The following is a 16,013-nucleotide window of genomic DNA, read 5'->3' as shown; positions in this document are numbered from 1 at the left end:
TTCCAGACGAAGACAGACTAGAAATAAGGAGAGACGAACTACTTCCAAATATTTAGTCATTGAAAAACCTTATGAATAGCAGAGAAACACTGTCCGATATAGTGCTGGAAAACGAGCCCCTCAGTTTGGAAGGCACTCTAAATGCGTCTGGGGAAGAGCTGGCTCCTCATAGTAGAGTTGACCATGATGGTGTGAATGGAGTAAAGCTCTCAGGACCTTCATTTGCTGATGGGGCACAACTCAAAATTATGAGAAACATCGATAAACATCCATTAATAATCAGAACATGGAATGTACGAAGTATGAACCTAGGAAAATTGGAAATTGTCAAAAATGAAATGGAATGCATAAACTTCGATATCCTAGGCATTAGTGAGCTGAAATGGACTAGTATTGGTCATTTTGAATCTGACAACCATACAGTTTATTTACTATGCTGGAAATGACAAATTGAAGAGGAATGGTGTTGCATTCATCATCAAAAAGAACTTATCAACATCTGTCATGAGGTACAATGCTGTCTGTGAGAGGATAATACCCATGTGCCTATAGGGAAGACCAATTAATACCACTATTATTCCAATTTACACACCAACCACTAAAGATAACATTGAAGAATTCTACCAGTTTTTTCAATCTGAAATTTATCAAACATGCAATCAAGATGTATTGATCATTACTGTTGATTGGAATGCGAAGGTTGTAAACAAAGAGGAAGCATAGGTAGTTTGAAAAATTGTCCTTGGTGAGAGAAATTATGCTAGCGATCACATGATGTTGTTGTTGTTAAGTGCTATTGAGTCAGTTCTGACCCATAGAGACCCTGTACAAAGTTTCCAAGGAGCAGTTGGTGAGCTTGAACCACCGACCTTGAAATTCAAATGACTTTGCAGTCTGACACATTAGCCCACAGTGCCACACCATGACTCCAGATCACATGATAGAATTCTGCAAAACCAATGATTTGTTCATTTTAAATACCTTTTTCAAAAAATGTAAGAGATGACTATATACATCGACCTCACCAGATGGAATACAAAGAAATCAAATTGACTACATCTGTGGAAAGAGATAGTGGGAAAGTGCCATATCATCATCTAAAACAAGGCCAGGGGCAGATGGTGGAGCAGACCATCAATTGCTCAGATGGAAATTCAAACTGAAGCTGAAGAAAATGAAAACAAGTCCAGGAGAGCCAAAATATGACCTTAAATATATCCCACCTGAATTTAGAGATCATCTGAAGAACAGATTTGATACATTAAACACTAAAGACCAAAGACCAGAAGAATTGTGGGATGACATCAAGAACATCATACAGAAAGAAAGCAAAAAGTCATTAAGAAGACTAGAGAGAAGAAAAAGGTCAAAATGGATGTCAGAAGAGACTCTGAAACTTGCTCTTCAGCATAGAGATACTAAAGCAAATGGAAGAAATGAGGAGGTACAAGAACTGCACAGAAAATTTCAAAGGTCAGCTAGAGAAGCAAAGTCAAATATTTAAAGAAATGTGCAAAGATCTGGAGTTAGAAAACCAAAAAGGAAGAGCACCCTCAACATTTCTCAAGCAGATAGAACTGAAGAAAAAATTCAAGCCACAATTTTCATTATTGAAGAAGGATTCTCTGGGCAAATTAATGAATGATGAAGAAAACATCAAAAGAAGATGGAAGGAATGCATAGAGGCAATGTACCAAAAAGAAATGTTCTACCATTTCAAGAGGTAGCATATGATCAAGAGCCAATGATGCTGAAGGAAGAAGTCCAAGGTGCATTGAAGGAATTGGCAAAGAACAAGGCACCAGGTATTGATGAGATACAAATTGAAATCTTTCAACAAAGTGAGGTGGCACTGGAGTCACTCACTTACCTATGCCTAGAAATTTGGAAAACAACTATCTGGCCAACTGATTGGAAAAGATATGTATTTGTGCCCATTCCAAAGAGAGGTGACCCAAGGAAATGAGGAAATCATTGGACAATATCTTTGATATCCCATGTGAGTAAAGTTTTACTAAAGGTTAAACAGAAAAGGCTGCAAGCATACATTGACAGAGAACTTCCAGAGGTTCAAGACAGTTTCAGAAGAGGACATAGAATGAGGGATATCATTGCTGATGTCATGGATCTTGGCTGAAAGCAGAGAATACCAGATAGATGTTTACCTGTGCTTTATTGACTATGCAAAGGCTTTCGATTGTGTGGATCATGACCAGCTATGGAAAACATTGCGAAGTCTGAGCATTCCTAAACACTTAATTGTGCTCATGAGGAATCTGTACATGGACAAAGAGGTTCGAACAGAGCATGGGAGTACTGAATGGTTTAAAGTTAAGAAAGGTGTGCAACAGGGTTGTATTCTTGTACCATACTTATTCAACCTGTATGCTGAGCAAATAATCTTAAAAGCTGTGTTCTATGAAGAAAAACGTGGCATCAGGATTGGAGGAAGACTCATTAACAACTTGCGATATGCATATAATACAACCTTGCTTGGTGAATGTGAAGAGGACTCAAAATACTTACTGATGAAGATCAAAGAGCACAGCCTTTGGTATGGATTGCATCTCAATGTAAAGAAAACAAAAATCCTCACCACTGGACCAATAAACAACATTTTTTTATCAACAGAGAAAAGATTGACGTTGTCAAAGACTTCATTTTTCCTGGATCAACCATCAACACTCATGGAAGCAGCAGTCAAGAAATCAAACAACATATTCCATTAGTCACATCTGCTGCACAAGACCTTTTTAAAGTGTTGAAGAGCCAAGATTTCAGCTTGAGGACTAAGGTATGCCTGACCCAAGCCTTGGTATTTTCAATGACCTCATAGGTATGCAGAAGTTGGACAGTGAATAAAGCAGACTGTAGAAGAATTGATGCATTTGAGTTACGGTGGTGGAGGAGAATATGGAAAGTACCATGGGCTGCCAAAAGAACAAACGCATCTGTGCTGAAAGAAGTGCAGCTTGAGTGCTCCTTGGAGGCCAGGATGGCCAGACTTCGTCTCTCATACTTTGGACATATTCAAGCCTCGACTTTGGCTATTGTGTGGATCATGACAAACTATGGACAACATTAGTAGCATATAATGTTGGAGGGAGCAGTCACTGGAGGGAGATATCATGTTTGGTAAGATGGAGGGTCAGAGAAAAAGTGGAAGACTCCAGCAAGATAGATTGCAAAGTGGCAGCATCAAAGGGCTCAAGCATGGCAACGATTGTGAGTTTGGCCCAGGACCAGGCAGTGTTTCATTCTGTTGTGTATACAATCGCTACCACCTCGATGGCACCTACCACCAACAACAACACAGTCACGTCATTTAACATCCACAGTACATTTTATTAAATGGTGCATTTTGTGATATTGTTGTTGTGCAAACACCATTTCCAGATTGATTTCCATTCCTAAGTCTATCTTTAAGTCAAATTTGTATGCAAGTCCAAACATTTAGGTACAGCTCATATCTAACATCAGTTTATCAAATGTTTGTCTTAGTATATAGTATATAGTGTACATTTATACGCATAAAAAACATTGAAAAACACTTCCATATCTATAGAAATATCTTTAGCATAATACCACAGTAACAGTAACAATAATGTTTTCATGTGTATCACAAGTAGCACCAGTTTATTATTACAAACCATTGTATGTACCTCAAAATTGTAATATAATAGGCTTTTTGGTGGTTGGGACCATGGACATAAACATGGTCAGACATTGCCTGAATGGACATTATGTGGCGCCGGACTGTAATATAAAGGCCCTTAGGCATTTCTAAGGACTAGAATACTTTGAAGTAGTTCAGCAAGAACATATTGATCTCTTTAGGGAAAAGAATTGTGTGTAGCAATCAGACATGACTATCTAATGTTGACGATCAAAGGGTATTGACTGAAATCTGCAGTTGCCATAGCTACAGAGCCCTGTGAATTTACTAAGTTCTCTTATTACAAGCACAAGATTTACAGTTAAGGCCTGCTTTATTGACTAGTGAGGTTATCTGTTCACTAAATCTGAGAGTTTATTGGAATGATTTTCAACCCACGTTGTTTTGCTAAATTGAATCTGATTCAGTGAAATTAAAATACAATGTTCTCAAGGCACACATCCATAATCTACTCTAACTCTATCAATCTCTTTTATAATGTGCAAAATATCCTAAGACCAACTCAAATCTTAGAGGATAAGAAGTTTATAAAGTATTTTTATATAAGCAGTTTCTCAATTGGCTGTAATGCCTGAAACGGACGTTCAGTTTCTAGGTTGACTAGGTAGAACCAAACCAGAGGTCTCAAATTGCCTCCCACAAAATAGCTTAATGCCTTTTCCCAGGTGACACCAAGTGGATTTCTGAAAACAGGGTTTGAATCCCAAAATCTTAATCATCAAAGCAGGTTTGGTTATCTAAAGCTACTTTCTGAATCCCTCCTTCAAATAGGATTTTAAAACATAATCCTGTCTTTGACTGCTCTCTTTTACAATTGACCTGGTTTTCAGTTTCTTGTTGGATCTGTTATTCTAAACACCATTTTATTTATTCATCTAATTTCTAAGTATACAAGAGGGGACTTTACAAAGTGTGTGGAAAACTTACACTACCTTCGCATTCCATTTTTTTATGAAATTTTTGAAGCCCCTTTATAGTTTCCTGCTGGGTTATTGCTCCCAACTCTGTATTTCCATAACTAAATATCACAGAAAGGAAAAATAGTGAAATAGCTAGTGAATAAGACTCCAGCTACTTTAAGCCCACATATTTTAAAATATTGGAAGAAGTGAATGCTCTCTACTTGTTAGTTGGTAGTTGTTCATGAATGGACCCTCCTGTTGACATCTTAGGATGTTAGAGAAAGAGATTTCGAAAACTCGTGTTCTTGTTTATTATTCTGGAGATATTTTTAAAAACACTGTGATCTATAGCAAGTCCAGTACAACCCCTAAGCCAAATCCATGGTCAAACCACTAAACTTCATTTTCCAGAACTGTAAAACTGATAAAATAATGGTTTCTGCTTTATCAGGCTTTTGTAAGAATTGAATACATGTATGTATATATATATATATTGAGTATCCTGGTGCGGTGTTGGATAAGCACTGGACTGCTAACCACAAGATTGGCTGTTCAAACTCAACCGCCCCTCGGAAACGCTATGTAGGGTTACTATGAATCAGAACCAAGAACTGTCGGGTTGGTTCCAACTCATCGCGGCACTGTATAGGATTTCTAAGGAGTGTAGTGACTGGTGAGCTTGAACCATCAACCACCTTGCAATTCAAACTGATCTTGCAGTTCAGTGAATCAATCTGCATCACCACACCAGGACTTTGTGTGTGTGTGTGTGTATGTGTGTGTGCAGGGGGTGGTCGAGTTGGTTCCAATCCATAGTGACACTGTATAGGGTTTCTGAGGAGCAACTGGTGGTTTTGAACTGCTTACCTTGTGTTCAAACCAAGCTTGCAGTCCAGTGCTTATCCTACAGTACCTCACCAGGATTCCAGGTAAGTAGGTAGGTAGATAAATAACTACTGTTGAGTAACATGATGTGGCACTGCAGTATAATGCACTGGATCATGAAGACAGTTTGAACTGCAAGGTTGGTGGTCCAAACCCACCAGTCACTCCTTAGAGACTCTATAGAAGATCACTGTGAGTTGGAACCATCTTGGAAGCATTTAACAAGAAGAAAATAAAGGTGCTATTGTCATAGCAGAAGTGGGAGCAAGCACCTTGTTCAGTTGAGAGTTAATATGCTTTTCAGTTGTAATTATCAGATGCTGCTTTGTGGTTATTTGGCAATAATTCGGAATGTGGGAGGCTTTTTCAGTTAGCCCATGAATATTTTTTATTTAGGATAGAACAATAATTGCTGACCAGAGTATGGTAGTGGAGACAATAATTAAATAAAGCAAAAGGAACAAAGTGGATTTTGCAAACTGTGGTACTACTTATCAATCTTTTGCTCTGAAGAAAATTCAAATGTTACATAATGCTTTTATTATATAATTTAGCTGTAAACAACATATACAATAGACTTTAGCTGAGGTTTTAATTAAATTTGTTTTTTTTTTTTTAAAGAAGTGCACTCTGATGTAGCTTCCAAAACTTACAAATTAGCTATGTTCTTGTTGTTAAGTGCCGTCGAGTCAATTCTGACTCCTAGTGCCCCTTTATAGGGTTTTCAAGGAGCGGCTGGTGAGTGTGAACTGCCCACCTTGTGGTTTAAACCAACTAGTGGTCCAGTGTTTATCCTACAGTGCCACACCAGGACTCAAATTAGCTGTACTGGAATAAATATATTGTCTCTTAATTTTATAATTTGGGTTGCTGAGAGTATGAGGAGGTGTTTATATATGTGCCTATTAGAATAAAATAGAATATGCTAGGGGCCCACAGATTGTGTAACAGACTTATTAGGAGATATTTTATGTAACTTCCTAAGATTTTCAGTGATTTCAAAACTTTTTATGGTTTCTTTTCACTTGTCATCTTTTTATTTTGATATTTACATTTTAGCCCTTCTTGAACTATATTGTTGTTAGGTGCTGAGTCCAGTTTTGACTCCTAGTGCTCTCATGTGACAGTGTAGGAGTTTCTCATAGGATTTTCCAGACTATCAGCTTTACTTGCAAGAGTCCTTGTAGTACAGTGGTTAAGCACTTGTCTGCTAACTGAAAGTTCAGTGATTTGAACCCACCAATCACTCCATAAGAGAAATATGCAGCTGTCTGCTATAAATATTATTTGTTGTTAAGTGCCATCAAATCAGTCCTGACTCATAGTGACCTGTATGGGGATTCCGAGGAGCAGCTGGTGAGCTTGAACTGCCGATCTTGTGTTTCAAACTGACTTTGCAGTCCAGCGCATTAACCAGCAGTGCCTATGGGCTATACTATTCTGTTCTCGAGGATCATTATGAGTTGGAATTCAAGTCAATGGCAATGCGTTTGGATATATATATTTGGTTTTAATCTTTATGAGGGCAGAGCACTAGATCTTTCTCTTAGAAGCTTCTGAGTGGATTCAAACTGTTAACTTTTCAGTTAATGGCTGGGTACTTAACCACTATACAACCAGGACTTCATTTGTTCCTTTATTATTTTGATTTTCTAGATTTTAGTTATGATTGGATCACAGAATCTTCTTTAACTCTCCATGGGACTCATGTTTATACTTTCTTGAAAACAGATTTGATATTTAAACACAGAAATTCCAATTTTCAATTCATGCTATTAGAGCAACCAAAGGAAAAAGTTTTTAAAGTGTGTTTTCAATTACCTTATACGCATGTAAAAGCTGGGCAATTTGTAAGGAGATCTAACAATCGATGCATTCAAATGGTATTATTTCCCAAGAAAATTAAACTTCTATGTTTAAAAGTTCCATGAACTTCTATAACAGCAATGGGGAATGTCCAGCCCATGGGATATAGAAGGTCTGTGAAATCATTTGGTCTGGCCCTGCCAAAGCAACCACAGTTAATTAAATGTTTGACCAAGCATAGTGGGCTAATTTTTAAATTGACAATTTTGTCTGGCCCATGAATGATGTTCTAAATTATGTCAGAAAAACAGGCTCCCCTTCACTGTTCTATGGAGTCCTGGTGTGGTGCTGTGTGATAAAGTACTGGACCATGGTTTAGACACAAGGTCAGCCATTCAAACTCACCAGCTGCTCCTTGGAAACCCTTTCCAGGGTCACTATGAGTTGGAACCGACTTAACAGCACTTAACAACAACACAGCAACCTCTGTTCTATAAGAATGATCAAATCTGTCTTGGAAAAAGCACAGTTAGAACGTTGCTGAGAAGCCAGAATAAGAAGACTTCATCTCACTTACTTTGGACGTGTCGTCAAGAGGGACCAAGCACTGAAGAAGAACATCATGCTTGGTGAAGTAGGCCATTTAAAAAAAAGGGAGATGGATTGACACAATTGCTGCAACAATGGGCTCAAACACAGCAACGACTGTGAGCGTGGGTCAGGACTAGGCCGTGTTTCCTTCTGTTGTACATGGGGTCACCATGAGTCAGAGACTACTGCAGGGCAACTACCAAAGAAAGGAAGAGGGGAAATTCCATGATACAGTTTGAGCCTAGTTCAATTATTGTATATAAAAGAAAAATGGAATGTGGAAGCCTTTAAAAACATATCTGAAAATTTTTTGATAACACTCCCATGAAAAATTGAAGTCTAATTCTCCTTCCATTAAATATGAGTTGTCCTTGGTCAAAGAATCAGGAAAAAGATGAGGCTGTCTCATCCCATAAAGATTTATAGTCTTGGAAACCCAAAGGAGTAGTTTTACTCTGTCCTATAAGATCTTTAGGAGTTGAAAACAACTCAATGGTAGTGGGTTTGTTTGGGGTTCTAGTCAAAGAATGGAATAGATTGATGTGTGACTTCCACAGTGAAACATTTTGTCTGCCTTTCTCACTTTTTTAGAAGTCTACTTTTGGAACACAGTCATCAAGAAGACATCAAATATTGTCTTTCCAGCCAACATCTCTGACTAAAAACCCAGCTGAAATCCAAAATCAACCACTAGACCTGTGAATGAATGAGTGAATGAGTCTTCAGATGATTCTAGCTCAATTCCTTTGTGCAACCCCTTTATGATGCCACATGGAATAGACAAAAACGGATCCTGCCAATTCTACTACAATTGCAGATCCAAAAGCAAAATAAATATGGTTATTGTCTGCAGCTGTTAAGTTCCAGTATACTTTGTTATATAGCAACAGATACCCTCAACAGAACCTAAGATTTATTGGTAATCTTTTATGTGCTGTTGTTATGTTGTTAAATTCTCATACCAGCCCTGTATACAACATAACAAAACACTACCTGGTCATGTGCCATCTTCCCAATCGTTGCTAATGCTTAAGGCCACTGTTACAGCCAGTATGTCAATTCATCTCATTGAATGACTTCCTCTTTTCCACTGACCCTCTACTTTATCAAGCATGATGTCCTTACCCGTGAACTGATCCCTCTTGATAACATCCAAAGTAATTGAGGCAAAGTCTCATCATCCTTATTTCTAAAGAGCATTCTAGTTATACTGTTTCAAAAACAGACTTGTTCATTCTTCTGGCAGTCCATAGTATATTCAATATTCTTCATCAACACTAAAATTCAAAGCCATTACTTCTTCAGTCATTACTCATGTTCAGCTTTTGCATGCATATGAGGTGACTGAAATACCATAGTTTTGTTCAGGCATGCCACAGCCCTCAAGGTAACATCTTTCCTGTTTAATGCTTTTTAAAAGTCTTTTGAACCCGATTTACACAATACAATACAATACATCACCAGACTTCTTGAATGCTGATTTCATATCCACTGATTATGGATCCAAGTAAAATGAAATCTTTAACAACTTCAATATTTTCTTCGTATGTCATGCTGTTGTTTATTAGTTCAGTTTTGAGGATGTTTGCTTTCTTTACATGAAGGTGTCATTCATACTAAACACTGTAGTATTTTACCTTCATTAATAAGTACTTCAAGTCCTTTTTACTTTCAGCCAGCAAGGTTGTGTCAACAATATATTGCAGGTTTTTAGTGGGTCTTCCTTCAATCCTGATGTCATGTTCTCCATCACAGAGTCTAGCTTCCTAGAATATTTGCTCAGCATATAGATTTAATAAGTATGATGAAAGGACACAATCCTGATTGCATCTTTCTTGATTTCAAACCATGCAGTATCTCCTCATTCTATCTGAACAACTCTATCTTTGTCTATGTACAGGTTGCTTTATGAGCACAGTACTCTGAAATTCCCATTCTACACAATGTTATACACAACAACAGCACACAAAAGATTATCAATAAGTCTTAGGTTCTGTTACCTGTTGCTGCATAACAAATTTTACTGGAACTTGAAAGCATTAAACAATAACCGTATTTATTTTCCTCTTGTAGCTACATTATCAATAGAACTAGCAAGATCAGCTCTTCTCTGTTTCACATGGCATCATAAGGGATTGCCCAAAAGTTTGGGGCTAGAATCATCTGAAGACTCATTCACTCATAGGTCTAGTAGTTGATTTTGAGTTTCAGCCAGGGATATTGGCTGATAAAATACATTTGATGTCTTCATGGTGACTGGGTTCGAAATTGGATACCTTTGCTTAGTCACCAAAATTCAGGTAAATATGTTTCTGGATTTCTCTGTTTTCAGCCCAAATCCCTATGACATCAACAATGATACCATTCATCCCAAGTTGTTTTCTGAGTCTAATTTGAATCCCTGTCAATGTAATGCTGCAGATTTTTAAAAATTATCTTTAGCAACGTATTTTCTGAATTGTGTTGGATCGCTTATTTGGGAATGAACAGAAACATATATCAGTTGGCCAGGTACTCATCTTCCAAATTTCATGGCAAAGACAAGTGAGTTTTACACTTGTTTGTTTAAAAAATTTCAAATGATATTCCCTTAATTCTTGGAGCCTTAGTTTTCACAAATGCCATCAGTGTAGCTTGAACTTCTTTCTTCAGTCCCATCAGTTCTTGATCATATGCTATCTATTGAAATTGTTGGTCATCAGCCAGTTGTTTTTGGTACAGTAATTCTGTGTCTTCTTTTGATGCCTCTTATGCCAATCAATATTTTATTTAGAGTATCCTTCAATATTTCAACTCAAGCCTTGATTTTTTTCTTCAACAGAAGAAATACCAAACATGTTCTTCCCTTTTGGCTTGGCTTCTAACATGTTGGATATTTTAAGTTTTTGCACATTTCATTATCACCCTTTATCTTCTCATTTCAGCTCTTCTGTTTCATCATTTCTTCCATTTGTTTCAGGTATTCAGCTTTGAAGAACAGCTTAAGTCTCTTCTGGCATCCACTTTGTTTTTTTTTTCTTTTCTTGTTCTTCAATCATCTTTTACTTTCTTCATATGCTTTCTTATGGTCCTTGATGTTATCTCTCAACTTGTCTGGTCTTCAGTCATTAGTATTTAAGATCAATTTCTAATATTAATCTATTCTTGATGTGACCTCTTAATCCAGGTGGAATATACTCAAGGCCATATTTTACTCTTGAGGATTTGTTTTCATTTTCTTCAATTTCAATTGTATATGAGCAATTGATGACTTGTTATGCAGTTGATCCCTGATCTTACTCTGGCCAATGATATTGAGCTTTGCTATTGTTTCTTTTCATAGATATAGTCGTCTTTTATTTGCCTAATTAGCATTAATTTAATCATAACAAACTTGCAAAAGAGAAAATGAAAGTTTCACAAAATTAATGGATTTGTCACCAAATAGGTCTATATGACTTTTGTTAACAGATAATTTTACTATATAGAAACTGTATGTTAAAGATTGATCACATAGACAATTGGGGATTATTCCAAGCTAAGAATGTTCCAAATTGAGCTCTAGCCTATTTCTACACAAAAGGCTGTGTTTCTACTTCCAAATCCTACATTGGATGGGAGGTGGGGCGAAGTTTAAATTAATATAACTAGTTGTTGTTAAGTGTTGTTGAGTTGGTTCTGACTCATAGTGACCCTGTTTAGGGTTTCCAAGGAGCAGTTGGTGAGTTTGAACTACCAACTTGGTGGTTCAAAGTGACCTTGCAGTGCAATGCTTTATCGCACAGTGCCTAGAGAAAGGTAAGTAAAAGTTATATAATACGATGCTGTTGTTAGTTCTGTTGAGTCAGTTCCAACTCACAGTGACCCTGATAGGGTTTCCAAGCAGCTGATGGGTTTGAACTGCCGACCAGTTTGAAGTCAAGTGCTGATCCTACAGTGTCACACCACGAGTCCAAGGTTATAATACGGAATGTCTCTAACACCAGTCCTGGGAGTGGAGTGGGATATGGGTAACCAAGAGTGTGCTCTATGAAGCTAATGAAAGTTCAGAACCAGTGTACATGATGGTTACCAAATTCTTAAGAAGTTTTTTCTCTTTCCTCAATTTTTTAATGAGAAAAACATTTCAATAAACCCAGGTTCCGTCTACATTTTTATAACCATAATACACATAGCTCACCCTAACTTTAAAACTTTTTTTTTTTTAATCTACATCATAGTCCTTATACTAAACACATTCATTCATATGATTCTCTTCTCTGACTGTCCCAAGCCACAAGTTGAATTTCAGAGACAAATGTTTTCTCTACATTTCCTTCTGTCTTTAACTGTTACAGAGTGCCCCCTCTTTCAGAGACTCATTAAATCAAGTTTAGTCTTAGAGTTTATATGTTCTTTGTATCATATATTTTAATTTTATTGTGATTTATTCAGATATGTGTTAGTTTACTTAGTAGCTTAAGATGTCCTTTAAACTTTCTCTCCCCTCTCCACACTTTCCTTTCATCTCTTTCTTTTTGTCTTAGGTTATTCAGTACTTTTCTTTTGTATGTTTCCATTGATATTCCTATATGATCTAGTACTTACTTTTTTCCTCTTCCTTTATTTTACCTCAATTATAATACCCTTACTCCGGTTATTGCCAAAATTTGAAAATTGTTGTACCAGATCATTAATTACCAAATTTACTTTGTTACAGCTGTTAGGTTCTGTTGAGTTGGTTCCAACTCATCGTCACTCTGTGCACAACAGGACAAAACATTGCCTGGTCCTGCACTAGCCTTCCAATTATTGTTATTTTTAGGTCATTGATGATGCCACTGTGTTAATCTATCTCTTTTGGGGTCTTTCTCTTTTTTTGTGACCCTCCAGTTTTCTAAGCATGATGTTCTTTTCCAGGGACTGGTACCTCCAGATAAAATGTTCAAAGTACATAAGATGAAGTCTCACCAATCTGCCATTTAAGGAACATTCAGATGGTACTTTTTCTAAGACAGATTGGTTTGTTCATATGGCAGTCCATGGTACTTTCAACGTTCTTTTCTAACACCATAATTCACAGGCATTGATTCCTCTATTGTCTTTCTTACTCATTTTCTAACTTGCACATGCATATGAGACAATCATAAATGCCATGACTTGGGTCAAGTCCACCTTAGTCCTCAAACTGATATCTTTGGTTTTGAACACTTTAAAGAGATCTTATGCAGAAGATTCCCCTAATAAAATACATGAATAGATTTCCTGATCACTGTTTCCATGAGCATTGATTGTGGATCCAATCAAATTAAAGTCTTTGACAAATTTAATCTTTTCTCCATTTATCATGATGTTATTTATTGGTTCCGTTGTTGAAGACTTCCATTTTCTTTATATTGAGATACTATATAGCAATTAATACTAAAGGTTGCAGTCTTTGTTTTCACTAAGAAAAGCTGTGTCATCTGCATATGTTGTTGTTGTTAGATATCTTTCATTTGGCACCGACTCATAGTGACTTTATGCACAACAGAAAGAAACACCACTTGGTTCTGTGCTATCCTCACAATCATTGTTAAGTTTGAGCCCATTACTTCTGCCACTGTGCCAATCTGGCTGTTCCCTAAGAATGTATGGATGCAATCATATTTAAATTACCTTCCAAAAATTTTTGCATGCATGTGATATTTTTGATATTGTTCAATGATTTCTGCATTCCATGGGATCATTTTGCTTTGGAATAAGCACAAATATGGATCTCCTTCAATCAATTGGTCAGATAACTGCCTTCAGATTTCTTGACATAGGCGAGTGAGCACCTCCAGGACTGTATCAGTTTGTTGAAGCATTTCAATTTGTGTTCTGCTAATTCCTGGAAGCAGTGTTTTTTGCCAATGCCTTTAGTGCTGTTTGAATTTCTTCCTTCAGTACCATTGGCTCTTGATCATATGGTACCTCTTGAAATGATAGAACATCAACCATTTATTTTTGGTATTGTGACTGTATATCTTCCATCTTCTTTTGATGTTTCTAGAGCCATTCAATATTTTGCCCATAGAATCCTTTAATATTGCAAATTGAGGCTTGATTTTTTTTCTTCTTCATTTCTTTCAGCTTGTGAAATGATGAGCATGTTCTTCCCTTTTGGTTTTCTAACTCCAGGTGTTTGCACATTTCATTGACTTCTGAAGCTGCCTTAGAAATTTTCTGTTCAGTTCTCTTATTTCATCATTTCTTCCAGTTGCTTTAGCTTCAGAATGTCTTCTGACATCCACTTTGGTATTTTCTCTTTTCCTGTCTTTTTAATGACAGAAAATATATGTTAACTATTTATTATTGGAGTCCTGGTGTGGTGCTGTAGGATAAGCACTTGACTCCAAGATCAGTTGGAACCACAAGGTCCGCTGTTCAAATTCACCAGCTGCTCCTTGGAAACCTTCTATACAGGGTCACTATGAGTCTGAACCAACACAAGCACACTTAACAACAACAATTAATAGTTAGTAGTTAGTAGTACTGACTTGATGGCACCTAACAACATTATTTATTTCAGTCTAATATTTCAAGAAAACAAGGTCTTCAGTCTTGCTGGTTTGTGGAATCAGATAACACTGCTTTCTACAAGTCCAGTATCACTGTTCCTGGTGTATTTTCCAAAATAAATCATCCTCTGTGAATCTGATGAGCACATCAAATAGTCTCAGGGATCTTAATTACATTTTAAAAGTGTTTTGGACTTGTCCCAATTGATTTGACACCAAGTTCCCAATACTATGAGATCAATGTCTCTATCAGAAGCTTGGCAGCCATAAACCTGGGTAAGCAGAGTTCCCAGGCTTGGTGGCACTATATCCCTGAAGCCTCTCATTTCTGACAGGATTATATATCCTTGGCACAGAGAAATGTTTTCTTACAGTGGCGCCTTAGGCTTGTCAGAAGGGCAGGTCTGATATGAACTAGATGAATTTGAGCCAGTTCACCATTCTCAAAGTATAATTCAGGCATTCCTCGGGATTCTCCTGTCAGAGGTCAAAACTTGCCTTTTTTTTTTTTCTCTTTTAGAGCAGTTGACCTAAAAGTCTCTCTATAGATAAGTCTAATCTTCCCAGCACTGTCCTCCCAACATACACTCCCTCTTCCTCTTCTGTCACAGTATCTACTGAATCCAATGATTGTTGCTTGGTAAGAACCTGAGCCCTGCTAAGCTTCTGACTTCTGGACATGTGATTCATGCAAAGCCATTGAGTTTTTCTCAGGGATGTTGCAGTTTTGTTGTTGTTGTTGTTTTCTGTAGGATACAGAATTTGGGATCATGAGTACATGTATTGCCCTTATGAAAACCAGCAGAAATATAAAGCAAAGGAAAAAAATTTTTCTCACAAGGGAGAAGGAATGAGAGTATTAGAATATAGTTACTACTGAAGCATAATATCTTCTTATCTTTATTTTTGTGTGAAATTTTATATCCTTAATAATGGAGTCCTGGTATGATGCTTTAGAATAAGCACTCGACGACAAGGTCAGTTTGAACCACAAGGTCAGCAGCTCAAAGTCACCAGATTCTCCTCAAAAATTCTATAAAGTGTCGCTGTGAGTCGGAACCAGTTTAACAGCACTTAACAAGAACACAACAAAATAATACTAATAAATCCATGTAATCGCTGGGTTATTCTGGTATTTGGGAGGGAGATGTTTTATTATTACTGTTGCTACTGTTTTGCTTATGCTTACTTGACTTATACGAGGGTCAGTCAAAAAGTTTTGCTACTTGAATTCGAGTTTATACATACATGACTTTATTCCAAAGGAAATATATTTAAACATCTCTGTGATCAGTAAATGGCCACCCACAAAATTTCTTAGTAATATATTTGTCTAAGTCTAATTAAAGTTCTTGTTGTTGTTAAGTGCCATGAAGTTTATTCTGACCCATAGCAACCCTGTATAGGGTTTCCAAGGAACAGCTGGGGTGACTTTAAAAAAAAGTTCAATCTAAACAGTGGCTTCAGAAGGGATGTGCTCGACCAGTTCAATTCAAGGCAGAGAGGTCAACTCAGAAAGTTCTGGCACCTGTGCTTTGAGATCTTATAGGACTGACCCTGATACTTTTTCTCAGAGAACACAGGACAATCAGAGGGGCTGATTATGATGAAGTTTTTTAAAAACTGAAAATTGCACTTGTGAGAAAAAGGCCA

This window comes from Chrysochloris asiatica, unplaced genomic scaffold (assembly GCF_000296735.1).
Source record: "Chrysochloris asiatica unplaced genomic scaffold, ChrAsi1.0 scaffold00012, whole genome shotgun sequence".
Classification (NCBI taxonomy): Eukaryota; Metazoa; Chordata; class Mammalia; order Afrosoricida; family Chrysochloridae; genus Chrysochloris; species Chrysochloris asiatica.
Note: the sequence above shows the minus strand (reverse complement) of the source record.